Genomic DNA, 11,949 nt, shown 5'->3' on the forward strand with positions numbered 1-11,949 from the left:
AGCCTGCAGAAATTCCTCTTCCATTTATACCAAAGCCCACCAGGTGGAGGAGATACTCACGTGAAGACAGATGAAGCAGTGCTACGTCTTCCCCTTAGTAGTAGTGCCTCTTCTAACCGACTTCCCCACGGAACCGCCGACACTACTCTTCTTCCTCCTCCTCCTGCTCCTCGGGCCGGCAGCAGGAGCCTCTCCCCTGCCCCGACAGTCCGAGAGGGGTGGGAGACTCGCAAAGCGGGGGGCAGCGAACTACCCACACCTCCCACAGAATTACCATCTGTTAAGAAACTAATAGTCACCGTGTGTATGTCGAGGAGGGGTTGGGATCCTGCAGGGGCAGGATTCTCCCTCCCCAAGTTTTGCCCCCTGCCATGAAACCCTAGGGAAAGCCGGCGGGAGAAGAACTACCCCCTGAGGAGCGGCTGCCAGGAGCAAAATGAAGCCCCACCCAACGGAGGCGGGCGTCACTGGGCTCCCGGAAAATCTCTCCGTACCTCAGCGCCCAAGCGTTTGGGGCTGGACCTTCCTATTTCAAACCAAAGTTATTAAATAATTCTGCCTCTCATAAAGAGGATGAAAAAGTGAATTTGTTTGGAATCCTGTGCTGCATCAATGCTGTGTTTTGCCCAGAGGAGTGTATCATGCTAGAAGAAATCTAATAATTTAATTGCCCTCTCCTGTTTCTATCTTTATGATCCTGACCGCTTCCAATCTGAAAATTTTCTATATGATGCTTCAGTGACCTCACAGTATGTTTTTCGCATTGTATCAGAACAAGATACTTCCTTAATTGGAAATGCAGATCCTGCTTTTTGATGGCTGTCACTGGGAATGACCAGACGTGGACTCAGTTCTCAGCAGCAGTTTTCTACAGCCTATGTGTACACGTAATAAAAATAACAGACTGAAAGCTGGGAAATTTTGTCTATTTTTTTAGGGACTGTTCCAGTCTTTAGCCTGCCGAGATAATTTTCAATGTATTCTGGGCTGGGAACCAAAGTTCAGACCTCTGTAATTTGTCTTCCCTTGAGCTGCAAATACCTTAGTACTTTTCCCCCTCTACCAAGAGGCTCCTCAGGTCTTCACCCTTCACATCCTGCCCATTATAAAACCAAGCTTCTTCCAAGTATATAGCTAAATTGTGTGCCTTCTAAAGTTACTTTATTTAACTCTGCTATATCTTTTCCCATTAGCTGTCAGCTCTTCAGTCCTTACCCTTTAATTCATCTAGGTATCATAGGCACACAAATGATTTAAAAAAAAATCATTAAGATTGTACAACAAAGGACTCAGAATTAGGATATATTAGAAGACTGATTTTGTGACTTCATATCAGTCCCCCCGCTCATATGTTTCAGGACATTCTTAAATTATGTAGTCCAGTATTATTTTGTTCTGGCCTTGCTTTTTTTTTGCAAGGCCTTGTCTTTGTTTAGGATACAGGATTGGACTTTCAGGATGTACCAGATTTTTGGAGAACAAGATGTTGGGACTTCACCACAGAAGAGTGCAGGAAACCTTGAGGAAATGGATGGTATTCCTGCCTCTGTTCCAGACAGGATGTGTGTGCTGCAGCTGCAACTTTTGTGCATGAGTTCATGGGCATGAGCTTATTTAACACTGGCTTAGGTGGGGTATCAGTACCAGTCCAGCAGGGATCTCTGGGCAGGCTGAAGGGCACAGGAAGAACACAAACATGCTGTGGGCAGGACTGAGCCACGGCTCAGAGGCTGGTACAAATTACTGGTGCACCTCTGAAGCAAGCTAGACACATGCAGTGTTCATTCCTGTGGTGGTGCCATGTGGCAACTTAGAAGTCATTTGATTTCACAGCTGACTGCAAGTGTAGTGTTTGCCTATTTTCTCAGAATCTTGCATGAGGCATCTAACTCTAGGAAGAGCCGGGTGTTCACAATTGCAGCCCAAAGTCCATAGCAGATACAGTTCACTCGAAGTTTTATTCCCTTCCATTAAAGGCAGTGTGTGTAAGAAATACAAATAATTGACTCTAAGGTAGCTGAATACACCTTTATCTGGAATAAACTGTGCTATATCCATCAAGTAATGTAATAATCTAACTTGCAGTGATGTAATTTCACATTGGTTTCTTCTGGCAATTGTAGCCGTCCCACATCGGCAACAGAATGAAAGCTGGTGTTTGTTGTCATCTAAATATGTTGAGCTAAATTCAAGGATTCAAATGGCAATTTGAATAATTAATATAGTGCAGGAAAAGTTTAGTTCCTAGTTGTTTTCCAAATAATCTGTACAAGCAAGTAGTAACTAATCAGTAACCCAGTGAATTTTTGGGCACAAAGTACAAGGAAAATATAAGGAATCACTGGGATAGTATATTGCAAACAAATTATTTGACAACAATAAGAATCTTTCAAAATGCTTTTGAAATGGATGACTACCTGGGAATCAAATGAATGCTCCTTCAAACAAATGCAATGCATGTGACCAAAAAGTCAACAGATTTGCTCTTTCAGTTGAAAATAAACACTCCTGAGACACAAATCTCTCCCCAAACCAAAGATAAAACCCTATAAACCTTTAAAAGTAAAGCAATAACTAAAATAAATCTGAATAAAATGTAGTCATATTTTAGTTCCAGGAGAAACCATGTACCTCCTAAGCCATTACTAAACTAAGAAAATGTTGTTGCCTCTATCCCAGCTTGCAAAATCAGAGAAAAATAAAGAGGAAAAATTACAGGAAATGGAAGGGAAAACTGGGAAAATCAAAATTAGAGAGAAGAAGGAATAAAGAGAATGGAAAGTTGCAGCATCACAAAAGTGATTTCCCCAATAATAGTGATCAATCCAATAATAAAGTTGACTAATCTTGTCATCTATGGTCCATGTAGGCAATGCACCATATCTATCATACACGTCTGGTCTTTGAACTAAAATCCAACAGAACTGTCACCCTTCATAATTACTTTGGCAGATAATGCATTTATAGAAATACAGATTGTCACAAAATCCTTGTGGGTCCCTTCCAACTCAGAATATTCTGTGATTCTGGGATCCCTTCTCCACCCGTCTTCTAGCTTTACTGCCTACCATCACAGTCTGATCCTAATCTTTATGTCATGCCATGAAAACTGTCCTGAGTCCCACTCATGCTCAAATCTCTCCTACTGAGCTCCAAAATCTGTCTCAGCACTACTCTGTTTTGTACGGGTTCTCAGGTTCTTCCAGTTCCCTTGCCTAGGTGCTCGGGGCTGCCCCCACGTGCTCTTCACTGTACTTACAGCTCCAGTTGAGGTAAGCACCAGTCCTTACATAGATTTAGTCATCAATCTGTGGTTGCATGATGTTTCTTCCAGAGACACTTCGCAGGAGACAACTTGCTGAAGCCTGTCCCACGAGCTTTAAAAAATCTGGTTAGTGGTTGTAGCACATCTCATCAGAACCCACAGTGTTTGTCATGAGCTCACAGTGTACAACCCCCACCTGGTTTGAGGTCACTTTTTCAAGACCTGGTCAATCAAAGAACTGCTGAGACAACCAAAGAACCCAAGTCATGGCTGTGACTGCTCTCCCAGTCCCCACGGCCTGCCTTTGCTGGGAATTGCAGAGGGGTTTCCCCCTGCCCCGGGCTGTGCAGTGCTCCTACACTCAGTCTGGGAGACAGGACACCAGCAAACATGATGGCAGGAAATGTCATGGAAGTAAACCAGGTAGGCTGAGACAGCCTCCCTTTATTTTTACCCCAGTACAATGCAATCTGGGGTGGTGAGCACATTACAAAGTGCTATTTGCCAACCAAAGTGAAGCCTTTAATGCATGCGTTTATGCGTGAACATCTATAAACCCATAAAAAAGTACATTATCTATATAGGCATTAGGCATTCTTGTGCTTCATTAGGCATATGCAGAGGAACAAACAGGTCAAAGCACACCCACTTGAAGAGCATTGCAAACAAAACAGTGGAATGGAAAGTTGTTTGAAAAATTACAGAAAATATGTTCTGAGCAGCTTTTGGTTTTCACCAGGTCAAGGGCAACATTAAACCTCAGGTTTCACTGTACCAATTGTTCTCTTTTTTCCATTTAATTACAGTGTCATATGGAATTCAAGTTCTCTGCTTGTCCCTTCATCCTCCCAATGCATGTCAGTATACTGAGTGACTCCACCTCTATGTGTGTCTGTAGGTAACCCAAACTGAAGCTTCATGGCACTGAAAGCAGCAAAGCAGGCAAGAGCTGCTGCTTCCTCCCTTGGCAGGAGACAAACCTCCCAGGATCCAGTTCTCCTACCCATCTGCCTGGGACACAGCAGACTCCTCCCTGTAGCTTGCAGGTATGTACTGGACTTCTGTTTCCAGTGAATGTCAGCTGTGGCATCTGGCACAAGGGAAATCTGGGAAAAGGAGAGAGGTGGAGGGGTGCATGGGAAAGTTAAGCAGCTGAGAGGGACAGCTGGGCTGTGGGAGACTCTTACTTGCAGTCTGCTGCCAGGTCACTCCCCAGTGCCAAATGCGGGGGGGCACTGAGCTCAGATAGAACAAGTCCTTTATCCTGTGGCTCTGGGTCCATACCCACTTGGCCTGTGTGCTCAGATGACTGACATAAGCTGCTTCTGGAAGACGGAATCCTTGCCCTTTTATGATAGCTCTGTTAGTCCTACAGTATCATGCCAAGACCCACTCTCCTTGTATCCTTTCCAAGGAGAGGCCTGCATGTAAGATGCCTTTGCCATTTAAAGCTCAGCTTAATGCCCAGTTTCTTTCTCTGTGCCTTTTATGAAAATGTTTCCCTGTTTTTCCTGCTGGCTCCGCCAGCCTCTGATTCTGGCCTTCAGACCCCCAAGTTTTTGTCCTGTGTACTGCTGGCTTCATCTGTACAGCCAAGTCATTATTACAAGTGCTCAGGCAGCTACTGCAGCTCTCAGCTTTCCCCTTCAAAATTTGGCCCACTTCTTTGGCCAGTGTTAACTGGCCTGGATTTCTTTACTGGCTTGCTGCCAAAGATCTAGGAACAGATACACAGTTTTTCTGGCAGGTACTCTTCAGACTGGTCTTTACTTGAAAATATGATGTAGCAAATCAGTACACAAAACAGGGCTATAAAAGCAATACAAAAGCTATTATTAGATACCAGGGAGAAGGAGAGTGAGAAGATAGGTGAGCCTCTGTAAGTCAGAAATGTTATGACAAACTGCTGGAAGCCTTGTCATATGTGAACAGCATGCTAATTTAGTGTTTCTTACTTTTAAGACTTTTGCATGTTTCTTACTTTTAAGACTTCAAGTTGCACTCAAAGTCTTGGATGTAAGCAAAACATGGGAAAAATTCAAATGCATTCCTTTCCATGACTGACTTACCCACTTAATACTCCTGCCAGGTAATGCCCATGGCTAGTGAGCAAATGGTCACTTGCCACAGTTTGGAAGAATCAGTAGGAACCCACATAAAATTGGGGTTTTGTTGACAGAGGAGAAAGAATCCTCCCTTCATGGCACTCCAAGCTGAAGAGAGCAATCCTATGGCAGAAAAGGCTGCCTTAGTCTCTGTAACTCGGGAGAACAATAGTTCATGGATGACCTTTCTTTTTCACTGCTCTGCCCCTGTTCCAAATGAAAGCTAGACCTGACCCATGTGGATATGATCAATAGCCAATATCCAAGCCTTGTGCAATCTTAGTGCAATACTCCTTCTATTTCAATGTTTAGCCATTTCATCCATGCAAGTGGAAAACATCAGCTGATCTTTGCAATTTATTAAAAGCCATCTGTCAGTTAACTCACCATGATTTAATCATTCATAAAATTCCCCATTGTATGGAAACAGGAAGCTCCACTTCCAGCAGCTCAAGCTACCTGCTCACAGCCTGTTTTTTTGGGGTGTGGTTGTTTTGGATTTGTATACATCATTGAAACCTGGCCTCTCTTGTCTGCAGCTAAAATATAATCAAGAAAAGGTCTGTCACTGAAATGTTATTATAGAAACACATGGCCAATTTTAACTTCCCAGATGCTATTTGGGAAAACAAATGCTTCTAATAATAAACTTGGGTCCAGCTAGCCATGTGTGTGATAGCCGCCAGATTCCTTCTCACTAGTCACTGAGACAAAAAAGAGACAACCTCAAATTAGTAAGCAATGAAGACACTAAAACAGAACTGATCATAGAAAACTGAGTTGGGCTGAGTACTCAGCAACCGTTTCCATTTCCATGGACAAAATAACAAACACAAGCAAAGGGCAAACTGTCAAATTAAGGAAACTCACTAGCAAATTCACCTTGACTGAGGAGTGGAATACTTGACTGTGGAGGGAGATTGGAATAGATCTAGATCAAAGATACAAAAACTCCCAAAGTATATATTCCCAGCAAGAAAAAGGAATACAAACTGACTGTGAATTTAGTAAATTCCTTGCCATAGCAGATACCTGCTGACTTGTGGGTACCCTTGCCATGCTTTCTTCCCCCTCTGTCTGCAGCACATTATCCTTTGGTTCTTGGGCCTTTTCCTACAACCCTCAAGTTTGTTGTAAAGCACTTGAAAAGACCCTTGACACAACATAAATTGATGGGATATGAAGGAAATGTTTTATAGACATTTTTGAACAACAAACTCACAGTGCAAAGTTGCATGGCCATGCCTCATAGGGTGGGGTTCATCCAATAAAACTGGCATCATTTGAAGACTAATGCATTTCACCTTTCTCCTTCTTCAGGGAAGGGCTTAGTCAGAATACTTACAAATACACACAAAAAAGAGAGCTCTTTGTAACCAGAGAGTGCTTGTAGTAACCCAGCTGATAGAAAGCTGCAATCTCACACCTTCTCTTACAGACATATAACCAGAATTAAGCAGCTTTCAGTTATATTACACCCTCCCTGGCATAGCAGATGTTTCCATCGTTACTTGTGCTTTTGAGCTGGTTGCTGAACTTGGTATGACCATGTGGAAGTATCTTATCTCCAGCAAGTACAAGCGAAGCCCAGCTGTCATTGCAATGGAAGTAGTGAAAACCAGGCACTGCCCCTCTATTATTCACAGCTAAAAGCAGAATCCACCTCATTGCCTGTTTTAACAGGCTTTTTTTTTTCTTCTGAAGAGTCTTTTTGAGTTTGTTTAATTTCTTTTCTTCTTCTCTATTTTAGTAATTGGGAAGCTCAGTTTTCTTTTAACTTTCTTATGAATCTGCTCCAAACCAAAGCAGATTCTTGCCCTGAAGGCATATAGGAAGAAGGAAAAGATAATTACAGAATTAAATTACCTGTGACAAGAAGTTTCACTTTGCCAGTTTATGAAGTTGTCCCATGAGCTAGACCAACTTGGGTAGCACAATATTTGGGATGGTCAGAAGTCTCTATCTAAATCAACTCTAATGTACATGTGATCATTATTTCAAAATAATTCCACCTAAATAAATAGCTCTGTTAAGAATCTCCCATTACTGTGCTTGGTAGGAGCTGCCAGGAGTTAGCCTTATACTCCCACAGCAAACAAAGACAACCTTGGTAGAGTGTTGCCAGTAAGATTTGCTTAAATATATACTTAGAGCTGAATTGATAAACCAAGACTGCTTTATAAAGTAAACATCTACCTTTAGGTGACAGAAAGTTTGATCCAAAGTCAACAGTAAAGTCCACATCCTACAAGTAGATATGTTCTTGTAACTCTCATAATTTTGAAGAGTCATAACCATAAACATGACAATTATTCCACTACTATTGTGCCACTGTTGCTGGCAAGAAATCACAATCAGTGATTTTTAGCAGAGCATTACAGAGATAATGATAGAGAAATTTGAGAGCAGAATCTGAATCATTGATTCTGCAAGTCAAAAGGTGCACTTTCTTGGAGAGAAGGGTCCTGTGACCTTTGTGGAAGAGTCAAGTAGCGCAGGATGCCAACAATTGCAGAAGTTACCACCTCAGAAGCAGAAGTGGTCTTTGTAGAAGTTATACTAAGGATTGAAGACTTATTTTCAGAAGGAAGAGGACTTGTAAGATTTTATCTTGTCCAGGCTGAGCTTTTTTGCCTTTACTCTTTCCTGTGTTTCCAGTTTTCTACTCAAATGGTCTGTTCTTCTTCTTGTTGTTTATCCAGTATTTATTCACTGCTTGTGAACAAGTGTTTCAGCATGGTAGGTAACATAGCCTGCTTTCTGAACAGGCTATGTTACCTACCACCTAAATGCCTGCAAAGTGGATGATAACTAAAATACACCAAATTAACTATCACTTATTACTAGAACTTGCCTGATTATTTTAGATTATCTTAAGATTTATCAAAATGTCTTTCAGTGTTAAGAAGCTTCTGGAAAGTGAATGACGTCATGTGCCATTCTAAGTGGAAACTTTTTGCTTTTTACAAACAAAAAAGGTGATTTGTTTGGCTTCTTCAAAACAATGCTCAGTCATGTCTTGCACCAAGACAGCAAACTGCTCCCACATAAATGATGACATACATCTTGATTTTTTCAAGTTTTCAAGACCAGTAGGCAAAGACAGAGGAAGAAGACAAGGCTGTTTGGAGGCAAAGAAGAGTGACTTAAGCAACCCCGAAATTGTTGAAAAGGGGTTGGTTTGGTTTTTCTGAAACTGCACAGTTTTAGTTAATTTTTCAACAAACATTACCTGCTTTTTGACAGTAACTTCTATTTGTGTCCAAGGTATCTGGAAAAAGAGGTTTTTGGGCCAACACTGCAGTTCAATTCAGACACGTCATGATTCAGATCAGTTTTCAGTTGCTGTGATCCGTGTGTCCTGTGGACAACTGTCCGCTTACTGAAAGCATTTCCGAGCTTAGAATAAGAAGATCAGGACAAGATGTAGCTGAAAAATTAAGGAAGGGGATCAGTTTAGTTTTAAACTGGTACAGATGTGATGTCACTGTGAGACACCAAGAGGCAGAAATTCCGTGAGAAAACGCGTATTAGCTGCATCTGACTCTGCAGCCAGTCACTGCTGCCAGTGTTCCCTAGGATGGTCAGCTACTGTTATGCAGACTGCTTGCTTCCTCTCAATCTACTGTTGTAGTTGCTAGCGATCTTTTAAAAATTACATTTTAAATCAAAGTCAAGAGGCACTTTTTCCTTGGGATCCTGCTTGAACTCCTATTGATTTAGTCATTAAGATCCTTGTAAGTTCATCAACAGACAGACTTTGGGGAGTGCTCCCAGTGTCTTGGCCTGCAGTCAGCCTCTTTAGCAGATTTTGTTTTCTTTCAAAGTCAGGAATATTAGGAGCCCAGTAGATCCTGGCAGCCTTCAAGGGGAGGAGTGTCCAGGATTTTCAGATTCCTTGTGCCCACTAGTCTAAAAATCAAAGAATCTTAGGTGCTCCTCTCCCTCTCCTGCCATCCCACTGCATGGGCAGAAAGGGAAGGAACAAACAAACCCCAGCTTCTATGGCAAACCCAGAAGCTTTTGAAATTAGAAGACTCCATTTTCTTAATCTTCCCCAGTCCTAATTTGTTGAAATCAGCAAGCCAACATTTTTCAGATTGCTGTTCTTTGGAGAGCTTAGCAATTATCTGTCAATGCAGTCTGGAATGAAAACAGAAATGTCGATTTTCAAAGTCATCTCTGATGGGAATTGTGTTTCTCTTCCTGCCTCTGGTTTGGGAAGCATCAGAATTGTGTCTTTGGAAAGACAGACAGGCAAATACAAGTCTGAAGAAGAGGTAATTATTAATTGTCTGCAGATATTGCAGTGGGAAAAGCCTCCTATTAATTTAAAATTGGATTTAAAAAATATTCATCTCCAAAAACATTTTCCACAGGAATAGAAGCTATTTAAAGGACAAAAAATATTAAAACTACAGTGAGAAAAATCCCATGTGGAGATTTGCAAAACTAGATCTAGTATGACCACTGGTACAGCTAGTTTTTTTTACTTCAGCACTTTTTTAGGGCTCAGTTTTATTGAGAATGTTGGAGATTCAATGTTTGGTTGTTGAGCTGATTAGACTGAGCAAAACCAGCTTTTCCTAAACAACAGGAGGCAAAAAAATGTAGAACAACAACCAACTCATACCTTTGACTGAGAAAGAATTTCTTTAACTCCAACACTATAATTTGGAATTCAACAGAGGTGCAATTAGATTAATTACTCTACCATCATCTTTAAGATAAAGTGTATATACAGTCCTCACAGGCAACAAAGAGACACCCAAGCTGATTTAAATACTGAGCAAACAAACAAAATGCCGGCTTGACCATCCTGATATTGGTCTAAAACAATTCTACTCCCATGCATGTGTTTAAATTCTGTATTATGAATTTAAAGTAACTTTTTCTTTTCTTGCAAAGCAAAAAAATTAAGGATGAAAGATGTCCTGCTTTGGAGTAAGCAAACACTTATTTGATCAGCGTGTTTGATAGTTATGCCTGCAGAAAAGGAACGGACATTGCAATTACAAATGTAAAGAGAAATAAACCATCACTGGACTTTTCTTCCCCACCCTAGTTTATTAAGCAATTCTTATTGTTATTGGTTCTTACTTTCAGCTAAAAAAGCTGGGGTTTTGACAAAATTAGTACAGGTTTCTATACAGGTTTCACCTATGCAGGATGGTGAGGCTCACACTTACCTGGGTTGATGAGTGTGCTTTATCAACTGTGGGGATAAAATAGTTATGATACAACAGTGTTAAAACGACAATACAAAACAAACCCTAAACTTATTCATACATACAATACAATTTTTCTGCTATTTATTTGCATGCCAGGAAGCTCAGCTGCATCTAATGGTTTGTCTTGCTGCATGTTTTGTTACAAAATACAGTATGGTCAGTTGTCAGTAACAAACCTGCCAAAAATGTATTATGTTAACAGCAAAAGACCCAAACCTAATTATCAGAAGTAATAGCAGATTTAGACTAATGAAGTATGTTTGGTAAGTTTGTCTGTTTGTCCTGTTCTTCTGTTGCCTACAAGAATATCTTTAGTCTGTAAATTTGCTAACTTGTAAATACTTGCAGTAATTACTCATGATTAATTGCAGCAATTTTGTAGGAAAAATTACAGGTGAATTTGAAGCATCTTGATTCAAAATTCATTTTAGTTGGCTTACATGAGTATAATCACTAAAAAAACTATTAACAACAAACCTCCAAAACACCAACGGAAGCAGGCTCAGTATTTAGTTAGTTTTGCTCAAAAATGGACGTTGACTGCTTAGAATACTGTAACATTTGCAGAGTTCAGTTGGGTTAGTATGATGAAAGTTTTGTGGTGTGCAGGTAGGCATGGGTACTGCTGAAGTGGGGAGGTGCCAAGTACTAATAGGGAGTCCACCAGTGAAACTTGGAAACTGCAAAGGACATGACTCAGATTTTCAAGAGGTGCCAAACATTTGTAGAAAAGCATTGCTAGGGTGATCTACCAAGTGTTTGTCACACTCCCTAAAGTCCTGAGAAGGAAATCACTGAAATACACTATTAATGTAAATAGCTCCAAAACCAGTCCAAGTTTTCTGTGTTTGAGTAACTTAATGAGTGTGAAGTTGCACTAATGATCCCTACAAATGAAAACACCTTCAGAAAACTAGTGTGGTCCGGTCTGTGCCACTTGACCCAGCTGACTGCTAATACCAACAGTAAGAGCCCATAAACACCATCTCCAAAACACCAGCAGCTTTTCCAGTGCTTCTTGTCAGGTGCCCCCACACACACCTCAAGAAAGGAGGAACTGCAAGGAACTGAAAAGAAAAAATTAAAAAAGAAAGGCAGATAATTTTTTTCTCTCTTGTAGCCTTGGTGCACTGGTTGGCCAACACAGCATCACAACACAGGTATTTCTGTTTGAGCTTGGATCTCCCAGGAATGTCCACAGCAGGTGGCTGATCAACTGTAGAGAATAACCAAGATTTAAAGGAACTTATGGAGGCAAAACTTTAGAGTCCTGGGTATTAACATTCACCCATGGAGCAGAAGTTCTGAAGGCTTCTACCCAGGAAGTGGCCACCTTTAAAAAAGATTT

At 41.0% G+C, this 11,949-nt stretch overlaps 1 protein-coding gene across 5 annotated transcripts in view; it reads right to left on the minus strand.

Annotated features, from left to right (window-relative positions):
- ST3GAL6 (ST3 beta-galactoside alpha-2,3-sialyltransferase 6) overlaps nucleotides 1–7,634 on the minus strand; it is a 57,312-nt gene extending 49,678 nt beyond the window's left edge. Inside the window, exon 1 of one of the 5 annotated variants that reach the window (XM_059837939.1) lies at nucleotides 61–7,634. The gene's annotated coding sequence lies outside the window, so the exon portion shown is untranslated. The remainder of the gene's footprint in view (nucleotides 1–60) is intronic. The other 4 variants (XM_059837938.1, XM_059837935.1, XM_059837933.1 and 1 more) reach the window with 4 other exon arrangements.
- Nucleotides 7,635–11,949: the final 4,315 nt, after the last annotated feature.

The sequence above is a fragment of the Haemorhous mexicanus genome, chromosome 2, assembly GCF_027477595.1.
Source record: "Haemorhous mexicanus isolate bHaeMex1 chromosome 2, bHaeMex1.pri, whole genome shotgun sequence".
NCBI lineage: Eukaryota > Metazoa > Chordata > Aves > Passeriformes > Fringillidae > Haemorhous > Haemorhous mexicanus.